The sequence below is a fragment of the Macrobrachium nipponense genome, chromosome 25 (genome assembly GCF_015104395.2).
Source record: "Macrobrachium nipponense isolate FS-2020 chromosome 25, ASM1510439v2, whole genome shotgun sequence".
Classification (NCBI taxonomy): Eukaryota; Metazoa; Arthropoda; class Malacostraca; order Decapoda; family Palaemonidae; genus Macrobrachium; species Macrobrachium nipponense.
Window position 1 is genome coordinate 7,133,286 of NC_087214.1, and position 15,000 is coordinate 7,148,285.

General features: G+C 34.9%; 1 long non-coding RNA gene across 1 annotated transcript in view; it reads right to left on the bottom strand.

Annotated features, from left to right (window-relative positions):
• LOC135199272 (uncharacterized) overlaps positions 1 to 15,000 on the bottom strand; it is a 652,345-nt gene that overhangs the window by 354,562 nt on the left and 282,783 nt on the right. The gene's annotated exons all lie outside the window — the stretch shown is intronic.

Genomic DNA, 15,000 nt, shown 5'->3' on the forward strand with positions numbered 1-15,000 from the left:
TAACTGTGGTTTCTTTTGCAGATGGATTCGGATTGTCACCATCTAAAATGAATTCTCTAGACTTGTGTTTGAGAAAGACTGATGGGGGTTATTTGACAGTGAGAATAAACAGTGAGTGCTATTCAATATGATTATGCCTAACAGTAACGGCATCTCATGGTTTGGGATTTTAGATTAATTTTATTTCATTTTCATGTTAGTTTTTTTAAGGGAAATTAAGACTCTATTGTTCGTATCTCAAGAGTTGGAATTAGCCTAAGAATGAATGATTGATTTCAGCTACGCAGAGAGGGAAGGCAATGGGAACACCGAAGGTAGGTCACATTTCCAAGTTAGGAATTCTCTCCTTTTAGTTAAACAGGGTCATTTTGACCACGTAACACATTGTATAGTTTATTCTGTCTCCCTAAAATTCCTTCATTTGCCGTAACTGATAAGTGAGTAATAGTGGGCTACAATAATGCAAGTTGTTAGGAACAATGGCACTAAAAGTTCCCTGCAAGATTCCTTCACCCCGGGGTCCGGTAATTTCAGCGCAGTAATCATCGTGGTAATTGCATCTCATACATCTTCACCGCATTGTAATTTCATCGTAATAGATGATTTTATCGTAAGGTTTCTTCCACCGCAAAAAAATAAATAAACTAATATATAGTTCACTTGTTTTTTTCTGTAAAACGTCCAAGTATTACTGTTAGAGTTGTTGATGAGATCAAAGTATCTAACTATCTAACTTGCAAATGGCCTAACTATTAGCAAATGGCCTGCTTGTTCCCTTTTCCCAAGCATTACGTAAAAAGGAATTTCCGAAATGCTAGAAATACCGCAGCACAAATTCCTGCAAATCCAGAATGTTTACTCCAGTTAAGCATTCTTCCTCTATATAGGAAAGCACATTCAAATCAGCCATTCCTTCTGTTCGACAGTGATGATGGATCAGACCGGATTATTTTATTTTCGACTCGGAGAAGTCTTCAGGTATTAATTATCTAGTGCAAACAATTGGTATGCAGATGGGACTTTCAAAACAGTACTGCCTTTATTTAAACAACTATACACAATACATGGTATCATGAAAGGTGATGTTTTGCCTCTTGTTTACGTTTTAATGACTAACAAAACTGAAGATGGTTACACTAAGCTTTTGTCAGAACTAAAGTTTTTGAGCCAACGTTATCACCAAGCATAATTATGACTGATTTTGAACGTGCAGCGATTAATGCTTCTAGAGAATTGTTTCCTAATTCAGATAAAAAAGGTTGCTTTTTTCCACTTCTCACAATGTTTATTTCAAACCAGTCAATCAAATGGTCTGCAACAGGTGTACGAAAGCGATGCCGAATTCGCATTAAAAAAAATGCGTATGACTGCAGTCATTGCAAAGAAAGAGAGAGAGATGAGCAGGACTTGATTGTTTCAAAGAGATTAAAATGGTAGTTAAATGGACACTCATTTACCTAAGTGTCCCATAAGAAAGGATTTGCTTATATCAAATGACTGGAAAATATTTAGAGCTCTAGTGATAAATTCCAGGATAGTTCTCAAGATGTTTTTGATCATTCTAGAATGAGTACCTATCAATTCAAAATGAAAAAAAAAACTTCATATAACTGAATACTTACCTATTCTTATTCAAAAAACATCTTAACAAATCCCCTCTAAGAGAGCACTTCTGAGTGTATCCATATACACGAGATGCCGTTTTTAACAATACCTAATTTCTTTAAAGCAATATTTAGAATTTCAGTTTACTTAGATTCATTTATCTACGATATAATTTTCAGCAAGGATCAAATGATCCTGAAGTGATATACATGCAATTATAGTGATGATTTTTCCTACCAAATAGACCATTGTCAGTACTTCTTCCAAAACCCACTTGATTAAGCACCACTTTGAATTTCTCAGTTTACTTGTGAACTCATTCTTAATTAAATCTATTTGTTAGCAATACTAAACTACCCTCAAAGACAGACATCAGTTTGTGGCCTTCACGTGCCAGCATTGTCTTGAAATATGCAGAGATGCCATGATAATAAAGCTTTTGATAAGATAACATTCCAGTACTTACAGTACATATGACCTTTTCATCAACTTATGTTTAACGTTAAACAAGAGGCATTACTTTCATGGCAAGCCTTCTACAACATTCAGGTTCGCTTAACTGTTTGAAAATTACAAGTTCACATCTGTAATCAAGATTGAGATCAAACTTATCAAACTAAACAATGAAATATCTTTACTTAATAGTGTACACACGCAAATGCTTCTGAGAGAAAGGGAAAAAAAAAAAACTTTCTATCACCCAAGTCTTAAAGAAAAAGGTCCTACCAATGCCTACATTAACATTATTACATTACGTATTATTATTCAGAATATGAACTCTATTCATAATGAACGAGCCTACAGGCGCCACTGACTTGAAATTCAACCTTTCAAAGAATATTTCTATGACAAGGGCCTAGAAACTACCACAAAATTCATTCTGACGGAACTCATATATAAATCGCTATGTGAAACAAACTAGATTTTGTGGCTGCAAGGAACACACGGGAGGCTTAATTCCAAGTCCTCCTATGAAGGAGGTTAGTTGTATCTACCAACAAGACTCACCAAAAAATCTATCAGGAATCATCTGTATTTAAGCTGAAAATATGACCTGTACTATTCTACCCAATCATTAAAACCATGCCCTCTAAATTATGAATAATTATTTTGCTATGATTTTACATGGACTTCAGGAAAAAGAATGAAAAGTACGTTAACCATATACATTTCTTTTACCGAGACATTCTTTGCACCATATTCTCTTCTTTTTCATCACACACACTGTAATTATCATGCTACACTATTTTCTTTGGCACCATGTTTATCGTACCGCACTGAACACACGCCCACCCCTCCATCGCCTCACCCGTGTGGACAACATTCACGGGTAAACCCGCCAGAATTTGCCCGTCAACCCTGGAGCACGCCGATAAAGGCCCGCTCGTGTGGACAGGCCTTTAGATCCACAGAACTTCTTCAATAGTAATCATATGTATCGATGCAGGATTTATCGTCAAGCCGGACAAAGGTAGGGGTAGGGTTATTCTCGATAAACATGAATACATAAATAAAATGGAAAATATCCTTGATGGTACATCAAAATTTGAAAAACTCGGCTCCCCTGACTTGTATAATATCATTAAATCCGAGGATAAAATTAACCGATTCCTCAGAGCATTGAAACAAAATGGTATTATAGACGAACGTATGTACCAAAGTTTGTTTGTTACAGGTTCTTCATACGGTATCATGTATGGATTGCCCAAGGTTCACAAGACCGATGTCTCAATGCGTCCTATTCTTTCCTCTATAACACAGGCAAATATAAAATTCCCAGTACCTATTCTGGAACCATTAATTAAGAGCCCTTACACCTTAACGTGTCCTGCCGACTTCAAGGATGAAATTATCAAAAAGGACTCCGACTTATTCATGGTTAGCCTGGACGTTGAAACCATTCAGATTATTTTAAATAAGCTTTTTCCCGATGACGATGCTTTATTTCATAATTTCAGCAAGAATCTTTTGAAACAGATTTAAGAGCTGGCCATGCTGGACACAGCCTTCATTTTCAATGGAATTCTGTAAAAACAGATGGAGGGAATGGCCATGGGAAGTCCTTTGGGACCTACGTTCGCCAACATTTTTGTGAACTCTCTGGAAGAGCACATAATGGACACCTGCCTTTATCCATCCTCCCTTTATTTTATAAACGTTATGTTGATGACACGTTTGTCCTATTTAAACAAGATTTTAATGCAGATTCTTTCTTGGACTTCGTCAATACCCAACACCCTAACATAAAATTTACGCTAGAAAAAGATTCTAACAGTAAACTCCCATATTTGGACGTTCTTGTTTCCAAGAACTCGGTAGGATTCCCCCACTGGTATATATCGTAAAGGTACGTTTACGGGTTTAGGTATGAATTTTTATAGCTCGTGTTATTTCAATTTTAAATAAACGCTGTTTCTACCCTCCTCCACAGGGCTTTTACTCTGTCATCTAATTGGCTGACCTTTCATGAAGAAATAACAACTCTTTCAAACTATTCAGAACAACTGTTTTCCATCAAAACTATTCTCAGACAGTTAAATAGTATGTTGAATAAGAAGATGACGCCACCTCCCCTACATCCACACTGTCCCTAAATGAATTTGCTCGCGGCATTCCCTACATACAGGATGACACTTTCAGGAAGAAATTTCTAACCATCCTGATCTAGTTGCTTTGCAGGAGGTAGGGGTAAATGGTGCTGGCTTTCAGTTGCCAGGATATCAAAGATTTGAATTACCTGCATGCCTAGAGAATAACACCAGAGGGTTAACTACTTTTATTAAGAACAACATTCCTGCTGTTTTATGTGACTCTGTTATGATTAATGGTACAGAGTTTGTGTCCTTGAAATTGTATGTTACTGATTGTTAAATATATACATTATTAATGTGTATGTTCATAGTGATATGCTGAATATTGAAAGTTTGCCTCTATTGTATTTTGAAGAAAGTGTCCAACACTGGGCGACCTTAATGCCCGGCATAAGAATTTTGAAAATAATGGGGGTTCAAATAAAAATGGGTTTGTCATGAACAGTATTGTTAATTCTCTTGATCACATTTGTGTTTTGGGAAATAAAGGACCCCACTCATGTGAGAAGATGGGCGACTTGACTACGCCCTGCTCTTCAATATGTCAGAGTATGAAGCTTTTGCCTCCGTTATTGGTGACCATTTTGTTCTTGAGGTGAGTCTAGGTATACAAAGGACAACTTTCAGTCCGAAACGAAAAAGATTAACTATCAAGAATGACGAGAAGGTTACATTTATGGCTAAGGTTGGTGAATGGTATAGGGACTACAAATATGTAAATGGACATGGAAATAATGAGAATGTGTTTCTGGATGATTTGCTTAAAGTAATAGATTCTATATTGCACGTAAAGGGGAATCAGGAGAACCGTTCTATTGTGAATTCTAAAAAAGCAAAGTATACCGATGACAAAGTAATAAAGGGTGGAACAATCTTTTGAGAAAAGCGCACAGGAAGTGGACCATGAATCCAAATGATCTAAGTAATAGAGAGGTTATGATACAAATTCCAGAAGGTACTTCTGAAATACGAAAAAAAATAAGAGGAAAATACTGGGATCGCTTTTTAGAGGAGGTATCTTTTATGAAGTCCCTCAGTGGTGTATGGAACGCTGTGAATAAAGTTAGAGGGACCAGAAGAAAAAACATTGCACATCATGACCCAAAAGGAATGGCAAATGAACTAATGAAGAAATGGTCATCTGCCTCTAGCTTTAGTAATTTACCGGACAATGTTCAAGCTAGTTTACGTAACCGTCGACCACAGCGACGACAGTTGGTAAGAATGCAAATACGGTAGATATGGTGGACGAGACTAGTTTGCCCTTTACTAAAGATGAATTATTGTTGGGAATTAAGAAAGGTGGGTCGACTGCTGCTGGGGAAGATGGGGTAACATATGAAATAATAAATTGTCTTATAATGATGTAAGATAGCCCACTACTTGATTTGATCAATCTTTGTTTTGAAAATGGCAAATTACCCATTAAATGGAAATTGGCATTGCTCGTACCTGTACCTAAGACTAATGCAGAATATCGCCCCGTATCATTAACATCTTGTATATGCAAATTAATGGAACGGATGATTCTTAATAGATTACTTTTTGTCATTGGTGATCAATTCTCTCAAAATCTTTATGGTTTTATTAAGGAAGAGTACAGCAGATTGTGCTTTAAGAGTGCTGTGCAACAGCAATGTCAATGTAGGGCATTTATTGATCTCAAAGGAGCATTTGACAGGGCAAATAAAAGATGTCATACTCGAAGAGCTTGTTAATAAGGATATTAAGGGATCATTGCTAAGGTGGATTGCAAGCTACTTAAGTGAAAGGCGGGCTAAGGTCTGGGTTCAGGGGCATGAGTCTGAAGAAATGGATATGGAATTGGGTACGCCACAGGGGGGCGTCTTAAGTCCTACTTTGTTTAATGTACTTATGGATCGTATGCAAGGCATTCTTTCCTAGTGGCCACAGAAGTTGTATACGCTGACGACATAATGATCCAGTGCACAGATGAGGTTTTGTTTTGAAAGAGGCTTTAGCTGAACTGAATACTTATGCTTACACATGGGATTACTTTATTAATGAAAGTAAAAGTAAAATCCAATCACGCTTATCCATTTAAAAATGTGATCTCATTTAATGGGAGGCAATTGGAAAGGGTAGGAACTTATAAATATCTTGGCATGTACATTGGCTTTCACAAAGTATGGATGAAATGATTTGCCTGGCAAGATTAAGACCTTTGCAGGTGTGGCTAATAGAGGCAATGGTGCCGGTATACCTTGTATTACGAATGATGACATAAGCAGTGAGAAGAAGGCATCGTCACAGGATCATCCGAAGTGTTTACATTCGCTCTGTACTTTAGCCTTTATTTTTTGGTGATGGAATGTACTCAAGCACTGATAACAATGCATGGAGCAATCGTGAAGTGATGTGAGTACACAGACTTATGTGGAAACGTTTATAAGTACAGGAATTAGTGCCAAATAGAGACTAAATAGACGGGGGTACTTGGAAACGTTTGTTTATACCCCAAGGCGTTTGCCTTGGGGAAGGTCCGTTTTTTATGATAAAGTTTACCCGTTCTCTTTGTTGTTTTATGAGATACAGTGCTAAAACAACATGGATTCGTTTCCAAGCTTTTTAAGGAGAAAGGACTCCATTGGTTTTACAATTCCTGGGAGGTTATATGTCATCGAAAATGTATGTATTGTGTTATTCAGAGAATTGAAACTTGATATTGCTGACATCTTGGGTGTAACAGAATGTGAGCAGGAATAAAGTAGTAGTTAAGTTCAGCTCAGAGAACAAATTCTTGGAAATAGTAAGACAATTTGAGGATAAGCAGATCAAGATAAGTGAGGTTAGATAGTGTGAAAGTTGTGAATATAAGTACCTCGTATACATATGTATCGATAAGGAATGCACCCTTTGAATTGTCGATGAAATTGATAATAAACATTATGAGCAGGTATGGAAAAGTGGATTCAATAAGAAGCAACAGATTCAGTATGGGACCCCTGAAAGGCCTGCTGAATGGGATACGGACAATAAAGATGAAGATTAGAGACAATATCCCTTCATCGATAAGTGTGTCTGGTTTTAACTTAAGTATATTATATAAGGGCAGAAAAGAACCTGTTACAGATGCGGACAAGAAGGCCATCTAGTGAAAGATTGTAACATCGATATCATGGAAGGAACTAGTATGTGGAATGAAAAAGACTTTCCTGACATAAGCAGGCAAAGAAATGATAATAAATCAGAGAGGAATAATGGTGATAACAGAGAACAACGAGAGAATAACATTGAGGGACAAGAGGTAAATGATAGCCAAAAGAGGAATTGATATTAGTGAAGATGAAACCGATGTATACACAAATAGTGCAGCTGACAAAGGTCCAAGAGGAAATACTCAGGAAAACCAAGAAGGAAAAAAAATAAATAAGGAAGAAGGATTGAGAGGAGGGGAATGAAGAGTATCGAATGAGTGAAGACAGTGGTGACGAGATATGTGCTCCTTTTTTGCAGTTATCTCCTGATGAAATGTGCAAGTAGAAACAGAAGGAGAAGATGTGCACAATGAAGAAATTATAAACGGAAGAAAGTGGAATACGAAGACAACATGCAAATCGTAACCGAAAAAATAGTCAACATGAAGAAGACGAGCGAATGTCAACGGAAGAAGTTCAAAAAAGAAGGAAAAGGGTGAAGGTGAAAATGGTATGGATGTTGAGTCTATGAGGAATATTCCTGAGGAAACCTTAATAGGGAGTAGAAAGAGAGGCAACAATACAACTAAAGAAAAGGGTAATAAGAATAGGAACGGAGATAAAAGTCAAATACCAGTACGACAAAAATGGCAAGCAACTGTTAACGACAGTTCAGGTGTAAAAATTACCATTAAAAAGGACAATGGACAGAAAAACTTAAAAGTATTGAATAATAGCGAAGGAGAATGTTCCGTTTTTTCTGAGTTGTCAACCCCTTAAATGAAAGCCAGGATATGTTTATTGATAATGTATTAGACCTGGTCTATTTAGTGACTCAGAACTCTGGTAAACACAAACATGAGGATGATGATAATAGTAATGGTAAAAATAAATGTTCTAAACTGGCTAAAATAGGTAAATAATTGGTATGTATTTATTTTAATATTTCCTTAAAAATAAAAAATGGCTTTAGTCACTGCTTCATTAAATATTTGTGGTTTAAATGAGCTTAATAAGCAGTTGAAAGTAAAGATGTTAGTTGATCAATATAAAATTGATGTATTATTTCTTCAAGAACATAATATTAGAGATGTGAAAAGGATAAACTATTTAGAGGACTACTTTGAGGTTGTAATGATATGCCTACTAGCTTTAAAGGTGGCACGTGTTTTCTGTTTAATAAAAAGTCAAATATTTCAGTAATTAAACAGTGAAAGGATGACACTGGAAAAATATTATTCACAAGGATACGGTATAATGATATAAACCTCTCCTTATTGAATGTATACGCACCATCAGGCTCAAGTAAAAAGAGCGAGAGGGAGAACTTGTTCTCTGTGGATATTTGTATTATTTAAGGAACAACATATCAAATTTGATTTTTGCTGGTGACTTCAAATTGCGTACTTTCGGGTAGAGATGTTAGTACAGGTAATGAGAGGTATGTATCAAAAGGTCTTAAATCTTTAGTACAGCATTTTGGGATTGAAAGACGCTTGGTTTTCAATGAACAATATTCCCGAATATTACGTACATCTAGGTAATTATGCTTCAAGAATTGACGAGTGTATGTGACTGATTTGTATAGTAATATTAAGAATTGTAAAAATATTCCATTATCTTTAACAGACCATAATATGATATTAACTGAATTTCTGCTTAATAATCGTTGTAAAATAGGTAGAGGAATATGGAAGTTAAATGTTTCATTATTGGAGAGGGACGACTTCATGGAGAAATTTGAAAGATTATGGCACTTTTTAAAAAGGAAAAAATTAAATACTCCAACATTATGGAATGGTGGGATACATTGTGAAACCAAAATTAAAAGAGTTTTTCATAAGACTGTCTAAACAAGCTATACATGAGAAATATGGCACTCTAAAATTTTTGCAACTTATCTTGAATACTTATCAAGTAAAGCCTCTGTAGGTTACAATAAATTTGAAGAGATGGAAGGCTATAAAAGATAGAATGAAATCAATAAAGATGAAATATGTGAAGGTATAAAGGTTCAGGTTAAGGACAGAAGAGAGAATAAAAGGAGAGAGATTATCTGCAAATTTATTAGGTAAAAGAGAAACTCAGAGGGAAGCGAAATAGTATTAGGCAACTGAGGTTAGAAAGCGGTGTGACGCTCGACAACACAGAGGCGATAGTCTGTCATGTAAAGGATCACTATGAAAAACTGTTCACAAAGATAAATACTGATGAACAGCTACAAGATAGTTTCCTTAATTGTATAGGGAGCACAATAACTGATGAGGACATGAAATGTTATGTAGAAAGGTATCTGTCGATGAGGTATTAAATACGTAAAGATGATGAATAAAGGCGGAACTCCCGGTGAAGATGGTCTTCCTCTGGAATTCTATTTAAAGACATGGAATGTAATTAAGTCAGAGTTCTCTGAATGATAAGTTTGCGATATGATTTAGACCTTGAATTAGGAAAAAGCAAAAAAAGGGTATCTTGAAATTAGTACCTAAAAGTGGTGATTTATTGAGTTTAAAAAACTGGAGACCTATTTCTTTACTGAATACGGATTACAAATGCATTGCCAAAATTTTGGCTAATAGATTAAAAAATGTCCTTCATAAAGTTATATCACGAGAACAATTTTGCTCGGTTAAGGGAAGATCAGTAGTGAAATGTAATACTCTAATTAGGGATGTAACTTATTATGCAAATGAAAATAATTTGGATTGTGCTCTAATTAACCTGGATTGGAGTAAGGCGTTCGATAAAGTTAATTGAGTTTCATGTTTAAAACACTCTCACGGATGGGTTTTAGTGATTTGTTTATCATGAAAATGAAGAATGTTATATACTGGATGCTTAAGTGCAGTTTGTGTAAATGGGATTGTTAGCGGCTTTTTTCCTGTTGAGAGATCCATAGGCAAGGATGTCCGATGTCAATGATAGCATATATATTGTTTCAAGAATCTTTATACAGAACAATTAAACAAAGCAATGAAATTGTGCCAGTGAACCTCCCTAATGGGTTTCCAGTGTTCTGTTGTAGGTTTTGCTGATGACAGCTCAGTTTTTGTTAGTAAAGAAAGAAGTATAAAATAGTTTATTTTTTAGTATTATAAAGCAATTTGAGCTAGCTACTGGTGCAGAACTAAATAGAGATAAGACTTGCGTCATGGGTTTAGGTAATTGGAAGAACAAAAATGTATGGCCACTTGATTGGATACAACAGAAAAATAAGTGTATGGTATTAGGCATATTGATAACCAAATGATTATAAGGAAATGGTAGATGAGAACTGGGATGCTTTAATCAATAAAGTTTAAGGTAAAAATAAATATGCTTTCGACTCGATACTTGTCTTATATCAAAAGTCTATTATTGTAAATGCCCTTATTTTAAGTAAAGTCTGGTACAGTGTCATGTATTTCCATTAGGGAAAGAGAAAGCAAAAATTATAGAACAATCTGTTTTCCGGTATTTGTGGTGTGGAACTTACCAACCAATTAAAAGGGATTCCTTGTATCTGCCAAAAAACAGAAGGTGGTATTGGGGTTATAATGTGTTTTATAAAGCAGCAGCTAGTTTTAACAAGTACATTCTTGAATATTATGTTATCTGATAGTTATGACGAGAATTAGCCTTATATTACACATGTATTAGAATAAATTTGTTATGGGTTGTAGAAGATTGCCTTAATATGTCTTATGTTGCTACTCCTTTTTATAACATCATTATTGGTAATGTAAGGAAATTATTAAGAATGCCTAATTTTCCATACGTCAAAAGTAAGAATATTTATCAGTATTTGATGCCAACCCATAAGCCCATTGTAATTGAGAGATACCCGTTGCATAATTGGGGTATTTTATATGGAGTAACCTTGTATGTAAATTCGTTTGACCCTTATCAAAGAAGTACTATGTATAGATTTTTGTATGAATCTTTGGCTACTAAGGAAAGACTGAAGATATTGAATATTGCTGATAATAATTTTTGCAATAAATGTATGGAAAATGAAAAATCATCTGCATATTGTCTATTTTTGTAAATATGTTAAAAATATTTGGAAGTGGTTCCAGAATTTCATTGAAGAAGTATGTGATATAAAAGTTCAGTATCCACTAAAAGTATTGATGTTGGAATTTCGATTATAAAGAAAAGAAGAAAGAAACAATACATTAAGTATACTTATTATTGAGTATGTAAATTGTTTGTGGTACAGCAGAGAAGAGGTGTTACAAAGTCAAATAATTTCAAATAATTTCAATATTAAAATGTAAAATAAAGTACACAAAATGGGTATTATCAAATGCATATGAACTTGGAAAACATTTCACAAGTAAGTATGTGAATAATATTTGAATTCATATAATTGATGTACTTAATATGTAATATTATGATAATATGATTTTGTAAATAATTAATTGATAATTGTAATAAGATTTTAATAATAAAAAAAAAAAAAAAAACATCTATGAAATTGCAAGAGAAACAGTTATGTTACCCAGGGGATTTTATTGATAGTTGCCTCCAAAGTGCCAAAAAAAATCATTTTGTCACGAAAGATCAAGTAATTTTGAAACTGAAAATATTTTAGTTTTGCCATACCGCTGTGAATTTTATCATTGTACGTAGCCTGAAATATCTGAAAATAAATATTGATTTTAGCAATAATTCGTCTGTCAAGAATGCATTGTTTTGTAATAAACTAATAACGTTAACAGGAAGGGTGTACAAAATCAACTGCTCTATTTGTAATCTACCTTATATTGGATAATCTGGTAAGAAACTAAGTAGAGAGTTACTTATCATAACTATAATGTATGGGTTGCAAACAGCTAAAGTGCCATTTTTGTCGCGTGAGAAACTTTGAACACCCTATAGACTGGAATTTAGTTAGAGTCGGTTTCAGAAGTTCATCAACACATGACAGATTGTTAGTTGAAGGATGCCTCATTAGTTCTTTTAGTAACACGAATATGACCGATGGTCTTTTTAAGATGGACGAATTGTAGAAAAGCTTTATTCTTGATGATTTAAAAGTTAAACGAGTTGTTAGATATTTTACAAACAGATAGTTTTGTACTGTGATTTGTAGTAACGGCATATTTCTGCTAAGTATGTTTTTTGTTTTGAACCATGTTTATTTGCATACTTAAGTAGGTTGTTGTCTTGTTCCATTGATATTGGTGACCTCGAGTTGGCTTTCTTCTGTAAGTTGTTCTCTTAAAATTGTTTAGTACCCTGAAGATGACTATGGAATAAAAGTTGAGTCTTGGTAAAAAAAAAAAAAAAAAAAAAAAAAAAAAAAAAAAAAAAAAAAAAAAAAAAAAAAAAAAAGTTTGCCCTTTACTAAAGATGAATTATTGTTGGGAATTAAGAAAGGTGGGTCGACTGCTGCTGGGGGAAGATGGGGTAACATAGAAATAATAAATTGTCTTATAATGATGTAAGATAGCCCACTACTTGATTTGATCAATCTTTGTTTTGAAAATGGCAAATTAACCATTAAATGGAAATTGGCATTGCTCGTACCTGTACCTAAGACTAATGCAGAATATCGCCCCATATCATTAACATCTTGTATATGCAAATTAATGGAACGGATGATTCTTAATAGATTACTTTTGTCATGGTGATCAATTCTCTCAAATCTTTATGGTTTATTAAGGGAAGAGTACAGCAGATTGTGTTTTAAGAGTGCTGTGCAACAGCAATGTCAAATGTAGGGCATTTATTGATCTCAAAGGAGCATTTGACAGGGCAAATAAAGATGTCATACTCGAAGAGCTTGTTAATAAGGGTATTAAGGGATCATTGCTAAGGTGGATTGCAAGCTACTTAAGTGAAAGGCGGGCTAAGGTCTGGGTTCAGGGGCATGAGTCTGAAGAAATGGATATGGAATTGGGTACGCCACAGGGGGGCGTCTTAAGTCCTACTTTGTTTAATGTACTTATGGATCGTATTGCAAGGCATTCTTTTCCTAGTGGCACAGAAGTTGAATACTAGCTGACGACATAATGATCCAGTGCACAGATGAGGTTGTTTTGAAAGAGGCTTTAGCTGAACTGAATACTTTATGCTTACACATGGGATTAGTTATTAATGAGAGTAAAAGTAAAATCCAATCACGTTATCCAATTAAAAATGTGATCTCATTTAATGGGAGGCAATTGGAAATGGTAGGAACATTAATAAATCTTGGCATGTACATTGGCTTTCACAAAAGTATGGATGAAATATTTGCCTGGCAAGATTAAGACCTTTGCTGGTGTTGGCTAATAGAGGCAATGGTGCCGGTATACCTGTATTACGAATGATGTACATAAGCACAGTTCGATCAGTTATTGATTATGCATCCCCGGTGCTAATCTGCTATCCGGAGAGAGAATTAAAGAAGTTAGAAATAATACAAAATCAAGCAATGCGCATAATACTAGGCTGTCCCATGAGCACGCGCATAGAAATCATGAGAATGGAGTTGAATCTTCCAAGTATCTCCGAGAGAGTTCAAGAAATAGTCTGTGATGCAGTTGTCCGCAGTATAAGGAGGGGTGAAGAGATTTTAAAAAGGGCCATTGATATGATGTCTGTAACTTTAGAACCTCGAACAGACCTAATGGTCATATGAGAAAACTATATAGGATATTGTTAAAATATGACGTTGTTAAATACTGTGTTCATTTGGAAAGAGTAAAATGTCCAAAGCCGTGGTTGTGTTGTAGGTTAAATATATGTATAAGTAAGTTGGACTATAAAAAGAGCGAGTGTAATACATGTGTGTTAAGACAATCCTTTCTTAGTAAACTGAATATGTTACCTAGGTGTAATACCATTCATATATGTGATGGGCTCTGTAAATGGTAATAAAGCGTGTTGGTGTGGTTGTTCGTGAGTATTATGAAAATGATATTAGTGTGGATGCAACGCTGTCTAAGAGACTTGAAGATGAAACGTCATCTACGGCAGCAGAGTTACATGCTATACATGAGGGCCTCTAAAATGGTTGTTATAAATAAAGGATATATTTGTGTTTGTTGATTCGCAGAGTGCTTTGCTAGCCTTAAATAGCAAAACTCCCAGTAGTAGCGAGGTGGTTGTGCTCTGTAAAGGATTGGTTTGTCGGCTTCAGGAGAAAGGACTGAATGTAAAGTTCTTTTGGGTTCCATCTCATATTGGTATTTTATTAAATGAAGTTGCTGACAATCTGGCCAAGGAAGCCACACGAAAGCCTTACATTGACATAGAAACCTCTAGAGCTAAATAGAATAAAAGAGGAATGAGAATAAAAAGAGAGGTCTGGGGGACAGAAAAGGCTATAAAGGTTTTGGAAGAGGGCAGCGTCAGTATGGGGCATTGTTTGTCACTGAAAACACTAAAGTTACATATGGTAAGGTACTTTCGAAAGTTGATACTTTTGTTATGAGAATGAGGTTGGGGTATAATTATTGTTGGCAATATATGGATGGTGATGGTATACCCTGTAAATTATGTGGTGAAGCATAATCGCATACTCTGCATCATTATATGTTAGAATGTGATAACCTTAGGGAATTTAGAAATGTTTCTAGTAATAATGTTACTGAGCAAGTTTGTTTTGTCTTGAATAATAATTTCACAAAAAGAATTGTTAATAAGTTTCCAAGGTTTTCTTGGAATAGATAAAA